Here is a 19110-nt window from a genome sequence, read left to right as displayed (position 1 = left end):
TTGCTTTTAATTTCCTTTGGGGGCAACTTGCTGGCATGGGCAATGCTGAATTACCATCTTGCCTCTTTCTCTTCTTTCTGAGTTTGTCCCTTTGAGCAACGCTGCAATAGCTGCTGGCTATGCAATTAGGCATCTCTGTCTGCCTCCCCTTCAATCTTTTTCTCCTTATTAAGCTAGTAGGAAAATGTTAAGCCCCTAGGCATTTGCATCTATTAATAGGAAGAGAAGATTAACTGTCACTGTTGCATAGATTCATGATTAGTAGACTGCTGGCAGAGTTCTCTTTTATTTCCTCCTTTTTAGTAACAAGGAGGCCATAAGCATCATTGCAACGTCACACAGTGGCTCTGCAGTAGGCCCTCTAATCTGGTCTCTGATGGGAGATTATTGGTGCTCCGCCTTGAATTGTCCATCCACAGGATTAAAACAAAGGAAACGATTAGACTTAGTCCAAGATTCTCATTTCTCAGAAAAGTAGTAGAGGTCATGTGACCTGTCAGAGGGCAGGCAGGTAATCAACGACAAAGAGGAAACAAATACAGTGTCTAGGTCACTGGCTACTTTTAACCCATCCTACTGAACCTGTTATATTGCTTATTATTTCAGCACCAGGATTTAACATTTTCCATAAACCAAATATTTAGAAAATTATTCTTTCTGGGATAATAGAAAAATTTATGAACAGAATTGCCTGAACAGAATTACTGCAAAAGAGTTAGCTGTAAAGTCTGATATGAGGAATTCCAAAAGATGTCTTACTTAATTCCAAAATGTTATTTTCAAACCATCTGATGATTCTCGGTTTACATCATTCATTTGGGTCTAGCTTTTTCTTCTTACGAAAGGACAATTTAAAACATAATTATGTAAGTTAAAAATTAGCAAACACAGAGGCGTAGTATGTCTCATAATGAAGTGATTCTCCAAGTGTGATGCCTGTCCCAGTCACCTGGGCACTTGTTAGAAATTGTCAACCTGAAAATAAAGAGCCAAAATGAGAGGCAAGGGAGTGTTTATTTGGGATTAAAGAATTGCAATTCGGGGAGCAAAGATTCAGGTAGAAAGTCAAACTGTCTCCCACTGGTAATATGAAAGCAAAGAGGTTTTATATGGAAAAGGAAGAGAGACAATTACATGAGTTGAAGAAAGGAAAAAAACTTTCTCAGAACGTCCACCAATTAAGCTCATCTAGGTTCTACATTGACCGACTACCGATTTTACCTTCAGAAAATCCACAACTATCAGTCTTGCGTTTAGGATGTCTCTTCTTCTGCTGACTTCTCACACAGTTGCTTAAAACAATTGCCATTTTGCCCAGTCCAAAGGTTTGGTCCCAGTTTAAATAGAGACAAATAAGGCAGGTTCTCTGCTGTAGCGGCTCCAACGTTATTTAAAAATGGCTCCGGTCATGTCAAGTTTTCACAAAACACAAATTCTCAGGACACACTGCAGTCCTACTGCATCAGAAATTCTTGGAAAGGCATTTTAACAAGCAGTCCACATGATTTTGATATACGTTGAAGTTGGAAGAACCTTGGCTGAGTCCTTCAGAGCACGGTCTCTGAAGTCAGTCACTAGGTTTGAATCTTGAATCCCAGCCTGCCACTTAGGTATGCGAACAGAGATAAAGACTTTATCTCTGTGCATCAGTTTCTTCTGTAAACTGAGGAAGCCTACATGAATACTACTTATTCCACAGTGTTGTTATGAAGATATATGTAAAGTAGGTGCCTAGCACATTATAATCATTATGTACATTTTATACTCTTATTATCTACATGTCATCACACTACAACTCATCTGCTAGATTAACTGACTGGAATTTATCATCAAGATTAGCCCTGAAGAACAAGATTATTAGAAATAATAAACAAAAAGAAGATTTTAGAAGGTTCTATGAGGAAGACAAGCCTGAGTTGAAGGCCTCACTGGGCTACTTGAGAATTAAGGCTGCTTATGGACCTATGTGTCTCTACATACAGTTAAGACATATTTGTCCCAAAAATGCAATAGAAAACAAGTTCATTGCTTCATGTCTCATCATGACCTTTTTTTTTTTTTCCATCATGAGCTTTCTAAAGAAATGCCTACCTTCTCTGAATAACAGGGCTTTATTTTCCATAAACAATTCTCAATTTGTTCCACTGTTCTTTGAGAAAACTAATATGTTTTACCTGTGCCTGACCTCTGATCTCTTCATAGGAATTTGTAAAGAAGAAAATATTGAAACATCCTTTGACGACAAAACGAAGGAATGAAGTCTGTCCTTTTTACTCTTTCCTGCTCTTTGGCTCGTGCTCTTCAAACTGGGCTATGCATACATATCACCTGGGGACCTTGTTCATACACAGATTTTGACTCCCTGGGTCTCCAGTGGGGCCTGAGATGCTACTTTTCTTAGCTGGCTTCCAAGGGAGGCTAGTATTGCTGGCCCAGCCTTCACACCTTATGTAGCAAGGACTTCTATCACATCTGATCACTAACAAATCCTGGGCTCAAAAACTTTCAGTAGATCCCCTGCCAAACATTCATTTACTGGCCATCAACAATATGATGGGATCTCTGTTCTAGTCTGAGAATACAAAGATTAAAAAACACAGGTTCTATCTCTGAGAAGCTCAGACACAACAAAACAATTTTAAAATAATAAAAAGGACAATGATATAGATATATGCATGAAGTGTTATTAAAGCATCAAGAAAAGGTTTAGGAATTAATTGTAGAGGTTACACATTCGCTGAGTTTTAATGGATGGATGAATAGCTTTGAAAATAAAGCCAGGTGAAAATAGGGAAGTTCATGGAAGATAAGTGATCAGCAGAACAGGGGCAAAAAGGCAATGGTCAGCTGCTACATGTTTCACAGTGGACTCTGGGAAGAATATGTGCATACTTGGCTCTTTCCAGCAGCTAGGAGCAGACTTCAGCACATCATTTAATAGATGTATGCAGCAGTGTGGAAAGGTGAGCAGGGAACTATAAGTAGTTTGGTGTTACCAGAACATAGAGTATGTATTTGGCCACTATTATTCAAGATTTTCCATAATTTCACCTTTTAGGTCTAAAAATCTATGGAGCCTTGGGTTAGTCACAAAACCAACTTTCTTAGATTTCAATTTACTCTTAAAGAAACCAAGAGGTGGAATCAGGCCAACTCTAAAGGGCACTACATCTCAACTCTTACATTACAGGTGCCATTGAATTTTAGTCATTATTTACTATCATTCACCCTCATATGCTCCATATTCTAGTGGTTAGATTTTCTAGACCACCCCCCAAAAAGCTTTGTGATTTTCCTTTCCCACAATCGTCTTATAATAGTAGGGATAACAGCTCTTCAGCCAAGCTTACCGTGTATAATATATAGTCAAAATTGTGATTTAAGTCCATTTTCATTAAAGCAATCATTGCTACCAAAGCTGGAACTGTAGTCGTTTGGCTGGTTCATTAGACCCAAGATACAGAGACAGTAGGGTCAGTTAGCATGACATGGTAGTTTCACCAGCTCTGGGGACCAGACAGATATTGTTCCACCACTTATAGGTAGGATATTTGGAAAAGATACAAACAGTTGGGGCGCCTGGGTGGCTCAGTTGGTTAAGCATCTGCCTTCGGCTCAGGTCATGGTCCCGGAGTCTTGGGATCAAGCCCCACATCGGGCTGCCTGCTCAGCAGGGAACCTGCTTCTCCCTCTCCTCCCTGCTTATGCTCTCTCTCTCTCATATAAATAAATAAAATCTTTAAAAAAAAGGATACTGAACAGCTTTGTACCTCTGATTCCTCATTTGGAAAAGTAGAGATAATAATTAGACTTGACCTCTCAGAGTTTCTGAGATTAAGTTGAATGTGATAAAAGTCCAGTTTAAGTGGCAGAAATATATTGGGTTCTTGGTAAATATTAGTGAGATGGCTAATTTTATGTATTAATTTGGCTGGGCCTTCAGAGATATTTGATTAAACACTATTGCAGGTATGTCTAAGAGTATGTTTCTGAATGAGATTAACATTTGAGTCAGTAGACTGAGTAAAGCAGCTTGCTCTCCCCAGTATGGATAGGTCTCATTCAATCCTTGGAGGTCTGAATGAAACAAAGGATTGAGTAAGGGAGAATTTGCTCTCCACCTGACTGTCTTCAAGCTGGGACATTGGTTTTCTTCGGTCCTCAGACTCAGACTTGGACTAGGATTTACGTTATTTGGTTCACCTGGTTCACAGGCCTTTGGACTCCAATTGGAAATATACCATCAGCTCTCCTGGGTCTCCAGCTTGCCAGCTGCAGATGTTGGGACTTCTCAGCCTCCATAATCACATGAGCCAATTCCTTATAAAAATGTGTGTGTGTATTCACACACACACACACACACATCCTGTTGGTTCTGTTTCTCTGGAGAACCTTGACTAATACAATTAGTTATTATTGTTATCAGAAAGAATGCCCAGAGGGACAAAGATTCAAAATAATCTAATCACAAAGTTAGTGGTCAGAGTGAAGGTTGTAGAAGGTCAGATCAGAATCCTAGAAGTCTTTTTTTGCTGTGACTAAGGCTTTTCATTTTCCACAGCCTTTTACACCAAATTAGCCCCACATTTGGGATGGGTGACTCTAAAGTTTCAAGGATTCAAGATTTATTATTTTAGACCATAAATGATCTTTAGAACACTTTGGTGTCTGTGTTGGTTATTCAACCTATGTCTCTGTTGTACTGAGAGTGAGGCCTTTGAGGGCTAAAGGGGTAGAAAAAAGAATTTTCCCTGAAACTCCTAAAGGTCATAAGAAGTCTGACTGGACTGGTGGAGAATTCCTGTGTGCAGAATCATCTACCTTTTTCTCAAGCTTCTCATATTTGAAGCTACTTGTCTCATGTTGCATACTGAAGTCTAAACAGAAGATGAGGCCCTGGTAATGATTTGAGTATTCCTTCTCCCTTACTTAAAATAGCTTTCTTCTATGAGAAAACATTTCTCATGTCCTTCAAGGTCCAGCTTCTCCAGAAAGCCTTCCCTATTTATATCAAGTTTTGAAGTGACCTCTGATTCTTCTTAATTCTCAGAGGATTTCATGGCTAGACACTCAATGGGGATTTGTCATATGCTTCATTATTTTCTAATTGTTTTACAAAGTTCTTAGAACTTAAAAGGCAACACTCTCTGGCATTTCTAAGTAATCTGCAAATCATTCCATATGCTAGTTATGTTAGTACTTTCATAAACACTTGATGGTGATAAGTGGGTTTGGCACTGGGATAAAGTCCTGTCTTTGGGACCATATCTGAAAGGAAGATCCCTTTCTGGAAGGACAATCAAGATGTTGGAGCCAGATATGTGTATACTTCACTTGGGGAAAATACATTTCTGGGTGACCTGATAACTGTTTTCAAATATTGAATAACCCTCCTGGGAAACTGGGATGGATTATTATTTGTGACAGAATATTCTGTACTGTATTAGTATTATTACCTCCACTTCAGGCTAAGCCAGAAGGCATTATGGCACTTTGGTTACAAAGGCAAGTTTGGAAAGAGGAAGAAGCCAGTGCATGTGGGAATCAAATCTACAGGACCTGACTTGCTATCTAACCATGCACAAGGGTAGAAAGCTCACACTTCACCTCCTCAAGCTCAAAAGACTAATAAATAAGGGCTGGCTCAGAAAGAAAGCAGGACTTAATCTGGCACTTAACAGCTTCAGTGCCTGTAGCTGTAAAGGGCTGAGGAAGGCAAGGCAAATCCGGAAGCAAGTGACAGAAATAACTATTTCATTTCAATACTTTTGGGAAATGTGCTTTAGCACTGCTAAAAAAAAGTTCTTTGCTTATTACAATGGTATAAGAAATTTTATAATTCAAATATTTCTTATAAAACAAGGCATGCTTTCAATAGGAGACAAGTACAAGGTTTTCCAAATTGTTCTGTCCACTCTACCCAAGTGACAAACAAACAGTATAAAGAAGGTAGAGAGAACCTCAGAGCATGGAACAAAGTTTATATACAATTTAAGAGCGAGCTAAGGCAGAGTCTATAGCAAAGACTTGTAAAAACACACAGCTGTTTGGAAAATGTTAATATTCACATCTGATACTTTTGATATCATTTTTTTAAATTATTTTTAGAATCATTTTTGATTTACAGAAAAATTACAAGGATAATAGAGTTCTCATATACCTATGTTTAGTTTCCTTATCATTAACATTAGCTTAGCATATACATTTGTTATAATTAAAGACCCAATATTGATACATATTATTAACTAACACCCATACTTTGTTCATAATTCCTTAGTTTTTACCTAATTGCCTTTTTCAGTTAACATCCTTTTCAGGGTATTACCTGACATTTAGTCATCATGTCTCTTTAGACACCTTTAGGTTGTGAGAGTTTCTCAGATTTTCTGTGTTTTTGAGGACTTTGACAATTTTGAGGACTACTGACCACGTATTTTGTGGAATATTCCTCAGCTGGGATTTGCCCGATGTTTCACTCATGATCAGTCTGAGGGAGGAAAAACACAGAAGTGCCATTTACATCACATCATTTTGAGAGTACATACTATCAACATTACTACAGGAATTTTTCTAGATGTTCTTTATCAAGTTGAGCAAATTCCCCTCTATTCCTGGTGTGCTAAGAGCTTTTATTATCAATAACTGTTGGGGTTTTACCAATTTTTTTTTCTGCCTCAATTGATATAATCATATGATTTTCCTCCTTACCTTGTTGATATGATAGGTTACATTGGTTGATGGATTTTCAAATGTTTATCCAGCCTTGCATACCTGAGAAAAATCCCACTTGGTAATGGTATATAATTTATACACTGTATACATTACTGGATTTGATTTGCTAATATTTTGGAGATTTTTGCATCTATGTTCATGAGAGATATGTGTCTATAGTTCTCTAGTAATGTCTTTACTGGTTTTGGTGTTAGGAGACTGCTGGTCTCACAAAATGTGTTAGGCCATGTTCCCTCTGCTTCTATTTGATGGAAGAGATTGTAGAGAATTGATATTATTTGTTCCTTAAATATATGGTAGAATTCACCAGTGAAACAATCTGAGCCTGTCACTTTCTTTTTTGGAAATTTTTGACTCAATTTCTTTGATAGGTATAAGGGTCTAATAAGGGAGGTGGTTGGGGGTGAGCTTGGGATTGGTTTGTTTGCATTTGAAAAGCACAGTTGCTAGCAGGTTGCTTACTATCTCCAGATGTTGGTTAACCTTGGGAAGAGAGTTCCTCCAGGGTCAGCAAGGTCCCAGATGTTAAAACATCAAAATACAGATAACAAAAGACATCCTTGATCCATGACACCAGAGACTTCTGCTCCAGGTAAACAAATCTCACTTGTAACTCACTGAACTCTCCTGTCTCTCCAGATTTCAGGGTGGCACTTTTCCCTGCAACCCCAGTTCTCCCATGGATCAAAGAAAAGATATTGATTTTCATTTTTTGTTTTCAGCTTTTCCTTGTTGTAAGAAAGAAACTGAGGACTTTGAACCTCATTACATATCAGAACTGAAACCAGAAGTCTTTAACTTATTGTTAATTGTTTTGCTGACTTCAGTTTCATGCCAAACTGAAAATATTTGCAGTAGTTTCCAGATTCAATGCAATTACCCTGAGAAGTTTCTTTTTATGGAAATTTTTGCTCAACCTAGGAATGAGATGGCAGGCAGTTCATTCATACAATAGTACAATGTGCTTATATTTTGCTAAAATGTAAGATTAAAACATACAAAAATATTATCTCATGGTTATCTTTTTTTAAAGGAAACTGCCAGTTAATTATTTTCCTTAACAAGTTAGTTATTCAAACATTACTTAAAGCAGCTAAGAAATAAATGACACAAAACTACAGTAATCTCTGTTGTCATATGCTGACAAAAGAATTAGACTAGAAATCCTAAGACCCAGGTTTGAGTTTTGATTATTACTTACAAGATGGGTATCTTGCAAATAATTTCCTCCCAAATTTCTCAGCGTGTGAATTTGGATAATATCACTTATTTTCTAATTTACAGTGTAGTTAGGAGCAGGAAAGGGCATGTGAAAGCTTTAAATTTAAATTGCAAAGCAGTACAGAAATGTAGGCGGGGGGCGCCTGGGTGACTCAATCGGTTAAGCAGCTGACTTGATTTCAGCTCGGTCATGATTCTCGGGGTCTTGAGATCAAGCCATGGGTGGGGTTCTGCGCTCAGGGGGGAGTCTGCTTGAGATTCTCTCCCTCTGCCCTAACCCCCATTCATGTACATGTGCACTCTCTCTCAAACAAATAAAATCTTTTTTAAAAAAGAAATGTAGGAAAGTAGTACCCTTATTAATATCTCCTATACACACTCTCCTAAGTGTCAATATTAAAAGTGACAAAGAGCTTTTAATTCTGGCTGAAAGAAACCACAAGCTTCAGACCACACACATGTTAAGAATGAGTACACTGAATGGCCAAAGAGAACACTGATGGAAGGGAGACATAGGTTCTATATTCTTGAATCCCTTTCCTGTGTTAAAAAAAACTAATCAAGCCTTTGGTCCTAACTCAAAATGTTCCTAAGGAATTTTATTATTACATTAAAATCAGTAATCTACAGATGTTTCTATTTCTCTACATCCTCTCTAATAACTAAGGTTCTTTTTTTTTACTGCTTATGACTATCTGAGTATGGACTAATATTCAACAATGTTTTAATTTCTACTTCTATGATTACCCCTTAACTGGAAAATGTTTTCTACACCTTTTCATTTTATGGCTATTCATCTTTCCTCTTCTCTGAATTGTCAGTATGCAGAATCCATTTTTTTTTTTTATTTGAGGCAGGAATTTTACAGAGATTGTGTTTATACTGTTAAGTATACAAAGATAAATTTTCTTAGTCAGTGGTTCTCAACCTTGATTACACAATAGAATCATCGAAGAAGCTTTAAAAATACCAAAGTCTAGAGTGCAGATTTCATACAATTGAAATCTTTTTATGTGCTTACACAGACTGCTACTGCCCCCATTTTCATACCTTCACCTTGGCTTTGGACCTTGTTACTTGTACATTGCTTTTGATCATTATTCCACCCTCGCCCCTCTTTTTTTCAGCTTTCAGTGAAGCATCCACCCAGCTCACTGCTGGGTTTTCTCTCATTTTTGGTATACAGAGCTATTTAACATATTGTTGGGTTATTGGCTTTGTTAGCACAGCTAATCCTTTTAAATATTGCTTATATGCTTTATGTTTCACTGCAATTTTTTCTGATATTTTGACAACTACCTAGATCATTAAAATCAATAAGGATTTCAATTCTTATTTTATTCATTATTCAGTCAATGAAGTCATAAATACATTTCATCTGCTTTCCATTTCCCATGCACTCTACTAGGCTCTGGGTGGAGAATGATGAAACCACCAAATTGCTCTCCACCAAAAGAAAGAGAAATAAAACCAAAGAACAAAATACCTGTCACTTAGCTCACAATCTAATAGGAGAGTCAGCCATCAGATAATTTCACAAAATGTAAAATTACAACTGTGATAAGTATTAAGAACTGGCTATCAATGAAGCTATAATGATATAAAATTTAGATAGTTAAATTGATCACTGAGGTTAGGAAATCTTTTCTGAGTTATTGATGGTTGAGCTGAGACCTAAAAAATGCATAGTGCAACAGAAGAGTGGAGTTTCCTTTTACTTATTACTGTCTTTGAAATACTGTGTGTTACTGTGAAAAAGAAAGCATACCGTACAAATGATGGAAGAATGATCCAAATTAAATATTTGATTGTTATTTCCTTGATTAGATCACCAATGATGAAGACAGTCTGTTATCTTTGATTTAATAACAATAGCAGAATCTAAATACCTCAGGATAGATTCTCTCTTGATCATACATCATTATATGACAGGTATCAATCATAATTTTCAAGAGAATCCCAGATGTACTGCTCCAATAGATGTATCTTTCCACCTATAAGTACTTGTGACCTATGCTTTTGAAGAAATACCAGCTTGTTTATCCCTTACTTTGTTGTGGCTTTTTCATGTGAAAGTATTTCATGCATTCACACATAACAGGAATGTTCGAAGTTTTTTTGATACTCCCTTTTATACACTCTTTGTTAGAAGTACTTTCTAATTAAGACTCAGTGACTGAAGACTCAACAAGAAAAATTATTTGAGCTTAGAATTTTCTAGTGAGACTCCTCAGTGAAAATTTTCTTGTGAATACACTAGAGTTATAGGTCCAAACTATTTACAGAAGTTTTAGAAAATCATATCAAAGTAAGGAAAAGAGAAAAAAAAGAAATAATGATGACTCAACCCCTACACAACAATAGAGAGGATATCACTTTTCTACAGTAAAATTTGGAACCAAAAACAAGTGGTAATGAGTGTCGGGTTACTTCCTTTTAGTTATAATCACTTGGTTCATTCATCAATAGTCTTTTAAAGTTCCACCTGCTGAAGAAATTCCAAGTTGTGTTATTCTGGCTTAATAAGAATGTTCATTCCCAAAAGTTAAGAATGCAAAATATAGAATATCCAATACACGAATACCTCAGTATTCTATATTACAGACCAAGTGTCTATAAGAAAATGTTGGGAGAGTGCAACACTCACTCTTAGCAACCAGATGCTAACAACTTGCCAATATTCTGCAAACATGATTTTAAACTGATTTTGTGGGGAAGCTTCCTTATTTGTGCAAGAAACTGAAAGAACTGGAGATAGTTAATTTGCTGTTGCAGTTGAATGAAAATGGAAGAAAGAAAATATATCCACTGGAAGGAGGTAACAAATATATATTAAAAATGAGGATTATAAAGATAACTCAGTAGTCAAAAATTCTAGACCTTCACTCTTAAAAGTGCAAGGGATTTTATTTCAGCGCAATTAACCTTTGGGTATACACAGAAAATGTTAATCACTCATTGGTTTCTCCAAATACCCAGTCTACTGTGAATATAACTTCGGGTGCATCCACACTCTTAGAAAAGCCAATTTCTTTTTACATATATATACATGCATAATTATGCATAAATACATATATGTCAAATCATACATGATTTTAAATATTGTAATCTTATAGTTTTCTTTCCGTTCTTCCATTGCCCAAAAGAGGAATTTTGACTCATTTGCATTCTGAGATATTCTTAAGCATTAGCACTCTTGATATTGGACGAGCAATATAAAAAAATCTTCTACTCAATGGAAAATATTACTTTTAGCTGTCATTCAGAGCACATGCTCAAAGCAGGAGTGTGTCAGTTTATTATAATGGGTTCATTATTTCTTTTATCTTGCTCTTCTACAAATTAGATATAATAATATTAGTCTTTCTCTAAAATTTTTATTTTTTAATTATGGTGAAAATTGAGAAGTCTTCAAAGCTCATCTCTCTACCATAAGCTTTGTTCTGCATAGATGTTCTAACATATACACACAGAAAGAAGATACCTTTACATCATGTTAATGTGCCGTTCATAAATCATCATTCATAACAAAATAGTATAGAAAAATCAACAACTCAATTAAATAAAGCTCTATGTGCCATTACATTAAACCAGATATTCATCTCTAGCAATGGTTGAATAATTATTTTCACTGAATCATATAACCATATAGCACATTCTTTTCCACTATTAAAATATTCTTAGTTGGAAAACACTTTCAAAATAATGTTTTTAATTTCTAACAAAATAATGAATTCTTCTTCTAGGGAATGCTTTTGTCATTTGGCAAGTGTTCCATTGAACCATAAACTATAATTGCTACCTAAGCAATTAGTCTCCTGTGTCAAGGGACTAGCAGGCAAGAAGAGTCACCATTTTGAAGTGAGTTATTGACCTTGATCATTAAGAAAAAGTTGGGTTGCTATTACACAGGGAGAGCATTTAAGAATATGGTTAGCACCTAAGTGACCAACTTGGGTGCCACTCTTTGCTCCCTTGGTCAATTTGATAATAAATAGTCCAAGAAAGCCATGGTGACCTAAGAGAGAACTCTCAGAGATGACAGTCAAGACATCAGGAAGGCAGGTCCATTGTAATCATTAGAGTTTTCTCAGACCTTCTATGAAGAAATGGATCTAAGCCACACAAAGGTTGGTCTGTAAAAGATGCTGCCTATATCACCTAGACCCCCTGTAGGATTAAAAGCCCTATTATCCCAAGTGCAGAAATATTGCCAACAGATCTCCCTCACCTATCAGTCCCTTTGGGGGATTGCCTTATCTAATGAGACATGCCTCACCCAAGGCCATTCTTTCTTCTCAAGGCAGACCTCAAACAGTGCCTAACTGACATGGGGTAAAGGACTGGCCCTTTTGACCTAACTTGGGGCAGCTCTGAAGTTTCATCCCAGTAAAGTCAGCTGATACTTTTTTAAGACTGTATCTCCCTCTGCCTAATCTTGCTCCCTTTCCTTACCTTCTACAAGTGTTTCCCCCAATAGCACTTCATGACAAATCTCCTACTGGCTAAAAAACAAATCAACTATGGAAAACAGAAGAGGATTTAGAGTGTATATTCCAACTCTTTATTATTAAAAAATAATTTTTACATTATTTTTGTTCTACACATGTGTTGTATATGATTGTTCAGTATCTTCATTTCCATCCTCCTTCATATATTTACATTTCAGAGGCAGGAAAGCTAAACATTATTTTCCCAGACTCTGTTATAGCTAGAGTTCTGTATATTGTTTAGGTTTTATCAATAGTTGGAAAGCCAAGTGAGAGGCCATTCTCCTGGTGAGAAGGAAACCATTCTCCAGAGGCTGTTTCTGCTGTTGAACAAGGGCAGAGATATGTCAAGCAAGAAGGAAGCAGATTTCTATAGACTTACTTGCTCATAACTAAAATAGAGGTACCCTATTAACAGGTGTTTCATTTAAGATAGCACCCCCAATTATAAGCTGTTTAGGGACTATACACTTAGATATCTCATATTTCAACCTTAAGAGTTTTATTTTACAGAATTACTTGCATGTATTTTTTCAGCTTGAAAACTGAGACATACAGCATTAAAAATAGTTTATTTTTCAAATTTGCATCCATAAAAATGGATAACTGATTTTTTTTCTCTCATTATCTGAATAAGAACAGGGAGCCACCACAATTGGTTCTGTCCATATGAAGCAATGCAATGCATCTTTAGAATATAAATTCCCAGTCCCTGTGCCAAGCGCTCATCACCAATTTCTACAGAACTTTCCAGCAGACTTGTTACATGAAATTTTAAGAACTGAAATTAACTTGTTTCTATTTTCTGTATTAGACTTTCTATTTAGAGGAACAGCACACTTTAGGTTATAACTTTAGGTTAAAAAGTATATATTTCTAGAAGAGCATAGTGATACATCTGAGCATTTTTAAAATAGCTCATATAACATTATTTCATCCGCCAGGAATCATTTGCTCAGTAGGATAATTCTAACACTTTAGGTTGAAGTGTATGGGTTCTTTGGGTAATGTGTATGGTATTGTATTTCTATACTTATTTTACAAACACTATCGATCTCAAACAGATCTGTATATACAGAGCACATATTTTAGAAAAATGATACACAATTTCAAATAAGTAAGCTTTCCACTTGCATAAACCTATGAATCTCATTCTCTTTATGGCATCCACTTCACAGGAAACTCCATGTTGTAATTCCTCTATTTAACCTCTCACGTAAACATCTTCCGCCATCTTACCCCACACTCACTCCCAAACTCCTTCCACAGTAATTATGACATCTTTTGGCTTCTGGTGCAGTCTACAAAACTGGGAAAAAATAAAACCCCTCAGAATTAATGGACTACTTGGAAGTGAGTAAGGTGATGTCTGGAGCTCTCCAAGAAGTATGTTTTGATGCATGTTGGTATCAATTACAAAAATACCATCACTGAGATGAATATTTATCTTGAGTCATGTATTCCTGGTAAATAGTTTCTAAGAGTGTTTTCATTTCAAGAGCTAATTTTAGGATGGTGTTTTTAAAATCCTAATTTGCAAGAATTTTGCATGCCAAAGGAAATCCTAGTTTCCTAATAGAGCCAAAAAGGCTATAGACAAAAAAAAAAAAAAAAATGTGGTAGATTTCCAGAGCTGTCATAACCCAATTAGTTAATGAAAGAAACACAAAAGCCCATGTACTGAGAGTTAGACTTTCCAATTATTATCCCTCCTAAAACAAACCCCTGTAGTTAATACACGTTGAGAAATTCTGAAATGGTACTATTGTCCAACAAATAAAGAAAACAAATAATAACTTCTTGTATTTCTTTAGCACTTACATGCCCAAACTCTTAACTACAACACTAGACTTCCTAGTTTATTCAGATTTCATATTTGTCTTCTATAAACCTCTGAAGTTATCAAATTCCTTTGTATCTCATTGTATCCATCCAGGCTGAGAAACAGAAACCACTCTAGTATCTCAACAAAGAGATGTTAATAGAAGAAAGAACTGGTTATCAAAGTGTTGGAAGGGTCAGGGAATGAAAGAGAGAGCAGTATTACCACAGCCCATCTCCAAGGCCACTACTATGTCAGCAGAATGCTGTGGAAATGTCACCCAGTTAGAAGAGCTGGCAGCTAGGAGACTATACTGATAACACCACGGGAGCTTGAAGTCTGTACTCCGTCTGCAGTGCTCACCTGCCCCCAGTATTCCTAGAGCCGAAGGTCACTTCCAGTCCTCTGCTTTTGCAGAAGACAGAGCAACAATAACATGTCTTCCTCTTTAAATTCTACTCCAGGAAAAGTGCCTCACTTTGGCAGAATTTAACCAGCAAACAGCTGGTGAGAGAGTCCAAAAAATATAATTTTAGGCTTCCAGCCCATAACACAGGGCAGAGTGAATGTGGGATTGAACTCAGAGACATATTTAGCACATTGGTTTATGCACTATTCCTAGAGAGATATTGAATAATTTTATTTTAAGGTTTATTTTGGAGGGACTATTGATATAGATTAGTGTGATATATAATATAGGAAATGTATGCCGTACTGGTGTGGTTATCAGAAGCAGTGTTGGGATAACAGTTCTGCAGGGTTGGGTAGCCACTGGTGGATCCTCAGTCGCTTTTACGGCTTCTGTTGTACACTGGAATAATGTTACCTATTAAGACCAGCAAATGATGCCATGAGCAAGTGTCTGCCCCATAATGAGCACAAAAACTGATCCTTAAATATCTCATCACGGTTAGGTCTGCTAACAGTTCTGTGTGCTGCTATGGGCACAAGTAGAACCTGTAATACAAGCTATCAGTAGTTCCATTAAGGTCTTCGGTTAGAACAGTCATAATGGAAAATAGCCTTTTTTTTTTTTTTAAGATTTTATTTACTTATTTGACAGAGAGAGAGATAGCAAGAGTAGGAACACAAGCAGGGGGCGTGTGAGAGGGAGAAGCAGGCTTCCCGCGGAGCAGGGAGCCCGATGCGGGGCTCGATCCCAGGACCCTAATCCAAACTCAATGGTATCCTTGTAAGAAGAGAGGATTATGACATACCAGAAGAGACACCAGGAAACGCCATCACAGAGAGGAAGGGACATGGATGGACAAGTAAGGAGACAGTCATCATTAAGCCAAGGAGAAAGTCTTCAGGAAAAAACAAACCTACCAACACCTTGATTTGGACTTTGAGCCTCCAAAACTGAGAAAATAAATTTCTGTTGTTGAACCCATCCCATCCACTGTATTCTGTCATGGCAACACAAACATACTAATATATCTTGTATTGATCAGATTTACCAAAGGTTTGTTATTTTATTTTTCCTTTCCCTAAGACCAACTTTTAGCTTTATTTAGTTTTATTAAGTTCATGATTTTAAATTTATTTTTTCTTTAAGCTATTTCTGTTTTGGTTTTTATTAAGTCTCCTGTATTTTAAAATGTAAATTATTTCAGCTATTTTTTCTAAACTTCCATAGTTTTATAAATATATACTTAAGGGTCATTCCATCAGTTTATCTCTGTAGTCCCTACTTTCTATCCATTTCTAAAATTTATAATTTCAGTGATATTTTCTTTTTTACCTCAAGAGTTATTTATAAGGGTCTTATATGGAAATGGATTTTGCTTGTTTCTTTTTTTGTAATCTCTTTGTGACTCAATTCTAGAGTATTGCATTGCTTTCACAGAACATATTCTATATAATTTCTAAAGAAATAATATTTTCCTTATAGCTAAAAACATGGTTTATTTTTAAATATTCCATGGGTGCTTTACTCACTTATTCTTTTAGCAAACTTTTATTGAGCAAATTTTTTTTGTGTGCCAGGCTGCAGGAAAAGGAGGGAATAGCACCATGAACAAGAAACAAGGTCACAGGGATAAAGCTTACAGACAGACAAACAGAAGTAAGCAAATAAAATAATTTCAAGTCATAATAGAAGTTCTAATAAAAACAAACAAGGGCTGAGAGAGGGAATAACAAAGGAAAGCCTAATCAAGGTAGGGTGCTCGGGGAAGTCTTCCCTGAAAAGATGACACTGTCTGAGACATCAAATTAGAGAAAAGTTCACCATGGGAAGAGTTGTTTAGATGTCAGGGGAATGATGGAGTCTCACAAGAAGCCCAAAGCCAGGGCCGCACAGGGGAGAGCTAGGCCTGCCAACAAGGAGCCTTTCCTCTGGTGTTGTGACTAACTTACCTTTTATGCTAAGTAGAATGGTTTATTTCTACTTAGGCCTAAGTAACTGTGTCACTGTTCTGCTTCTCTGGCCCCAGTGCCAACTCCATGAGTCTCCTTGTCATAACATCTGCCTTATTTGGAGAATTATATGCACAGATTTAATCTGAGAAGTTTTTCCTCATGGCCTTTTCTTTTGGTCAGCCTACACCACCTCTGATGATGGAATTGTGTTTCTATCAGAGAAATTCAGCTTTGGGGATTTTCTACTTTGAGTTGGCAGAATCCTCAATTACTTTGGGTTTCTTCTTCAAATTGATGGTATTTGCTCTATAACTCCCTGAATTCCTATTTTGGCTTGTGGGTGGCACTTTTCTAGCTGCCTACTACTGTTATGAATTTATTCTCTTAATCATATTTTTTCCCCTGTCATTTCAATGGGATTTGGGAAATGACTGGAAGTAAGTACACAAGGCAACTCTGTTCAGGGTGGGGGAGGGAATAATTTTCCTTCCACCCTCCTGGTTTCTTGGGTAAGATTACCCTGTAATAAAGGACAAATTAACAGGAGAAAAACAAACAGAAGTTAAAAAATTTTTATACCACCTGAATACATAAAAGTTACCCAGGAAAACTCAGTAACTCAAAAATAACTAAAGCCACCACCTTGGAGATGTTTCTTAACATCTCCAGCTAAGGAAAAGAGAAGCTGCCGGTGCGGGGAACCAGTTATGGGAGGACACCAGGAAAAAGACCGTAAACAAGGGTAAAGTTCTTATCAGATTTAAGTCATTGCCTTCTCTACTGATAAAAGTTTCTAGACATTTAGAGTCACCCTTTTTTTCTAGGTACAGAGAGGGAGACACCCTTACAAATGAAAATGTCTCTTACATTATGTAAAAGGGTAACTTCTCAAATTTCAAAATTTCACCTGTGTCTTCTATTTCTTCAAAAATAACCAGCTCAAAATAATCAATATGCCAAAGAGGTCTATTTTAGAGTAGAATCGTCTGCTCCAGTTTATACTGGAGTCTTACAATGTATTTCAAAAGTATCCTTTTATATATTTAAAACATGTTTTATGGAGTTCACAAGCAATTGTGAATATGTTAGTACATTAGTTTATGAAAACCACTATGAATTGTTGTCATCTGCTTTTAGAACTTGATTTTTATTTCTTATTCTTCTATGATATTACTACTCGTTTTTCTGCATTTCTAATTAGGTGTGTGCAATACTGTGATTTATTATATATACATATATATATATAATAAATATATATATATATATTATATATATATATATATAGTCATTCAGATGACCAAAATATACTTCTCATATATATTTGTTCTTGTCCATGTTTTCTGACTCACAGTTGCAAAAGCACTTGGAATTTTCTAAGTGACAAAAGTCTAAAGGTGTCTCTTATGTTAATAAGGTGACTTTTGGAAGACACCTAAGGCTGGGGGCTGGTTGCCAAGAGAATTAACCATGTGATTAGAAGGTTGGAACTTTCAGCCTTACCTCCCCCCGCCATGCCTGACCTCCCAGGAGGGGAGAGGGGCTGGAGATTACTCAATCAACAGTGGCCAGTGATTTAACCAATAGTTCATATATAATGAAGCTTCCATAAAAATCCAAAAAAGACAGAGAACTTCCAATTGATGAATACTTGGAGGTACTAGGAGAGTGACATGCCTGGAGAGGGGATGGGAGCTGAGTGCCTTGTTCCCATCCATTGCCCTATGCATCTCCTTTACCATACATTGCCCTATGTATCTCCTTTACCCGGCTGTTCCTGAATTATATCCTTTTATAATAAGCCAGTGATCCACTAAGTAAAATATTTTCTGAGTTCTTTGAGCCCCTCTAGCAAATTAACTGAGCCTAAGGTGGAGGTGGGGGGAACATCTGATTTATGGCTGGTCAGAAGCACTGTAACAACCTGGGCTTGTGACTGGCATCTGAAGTGTGGGGGGAGGCATCCTTGTAGGACTGAACTCTTAACCTGTGGAAACTGATTCTGTCTCCAGATAGATCAAGTCAAAATTTAGTTGAATTCTTGCGGAAAGGCTGCTGGTATCCCAGAATAGTTCATTGGTGGTGTGGGGAGCTCTCCACCATGCACACAAATTGGAATTGGTACTAGAACCCATCGGGTATAATAATTGGTATTCCAGTGAATGATTTAATAAATGAATGAATAATGCAGAATGATTTGGTACCTCCTACATAATGCATATAAACAGAAGAAGAGGAAACCAACATTTATTGTGCCCTTACCAAAACCAAAGCACTTTGTATATATTTTATATAATTATACATTAAAACAACCCAGTCTAATTATAGCTCTAATATACTTGTTTTTTCTTATCTAAGACCCCAGAATTAACAGCTGGTTTAGCCAAAATTGGAACCCATGTTTACTGTTTCCAAATCCTTGCTCTTCTCAACCCCAACAAAACCCCAAATCCATAGCAAATGAGACAATGTTATTAGACACAA

The sequence above is a fragment of the Halichoerus grypus genome, chromosome 4, assembly GCF_964656455.1.
Source record: "Halichoerus grypus chromosome 4, mHalGry1.hap1.1, whole genome shotgun sequence".
Classification (NCBI taxonomy): domain Eukaryota; kingdom Metazoa; phylum Chordata; class Mammalia; order Carnivora; family Phocidae; genus Halichoerus; species Halichoerus grypus.
This window is presented reverse-complemented; position numbering follows the sequence as displayed.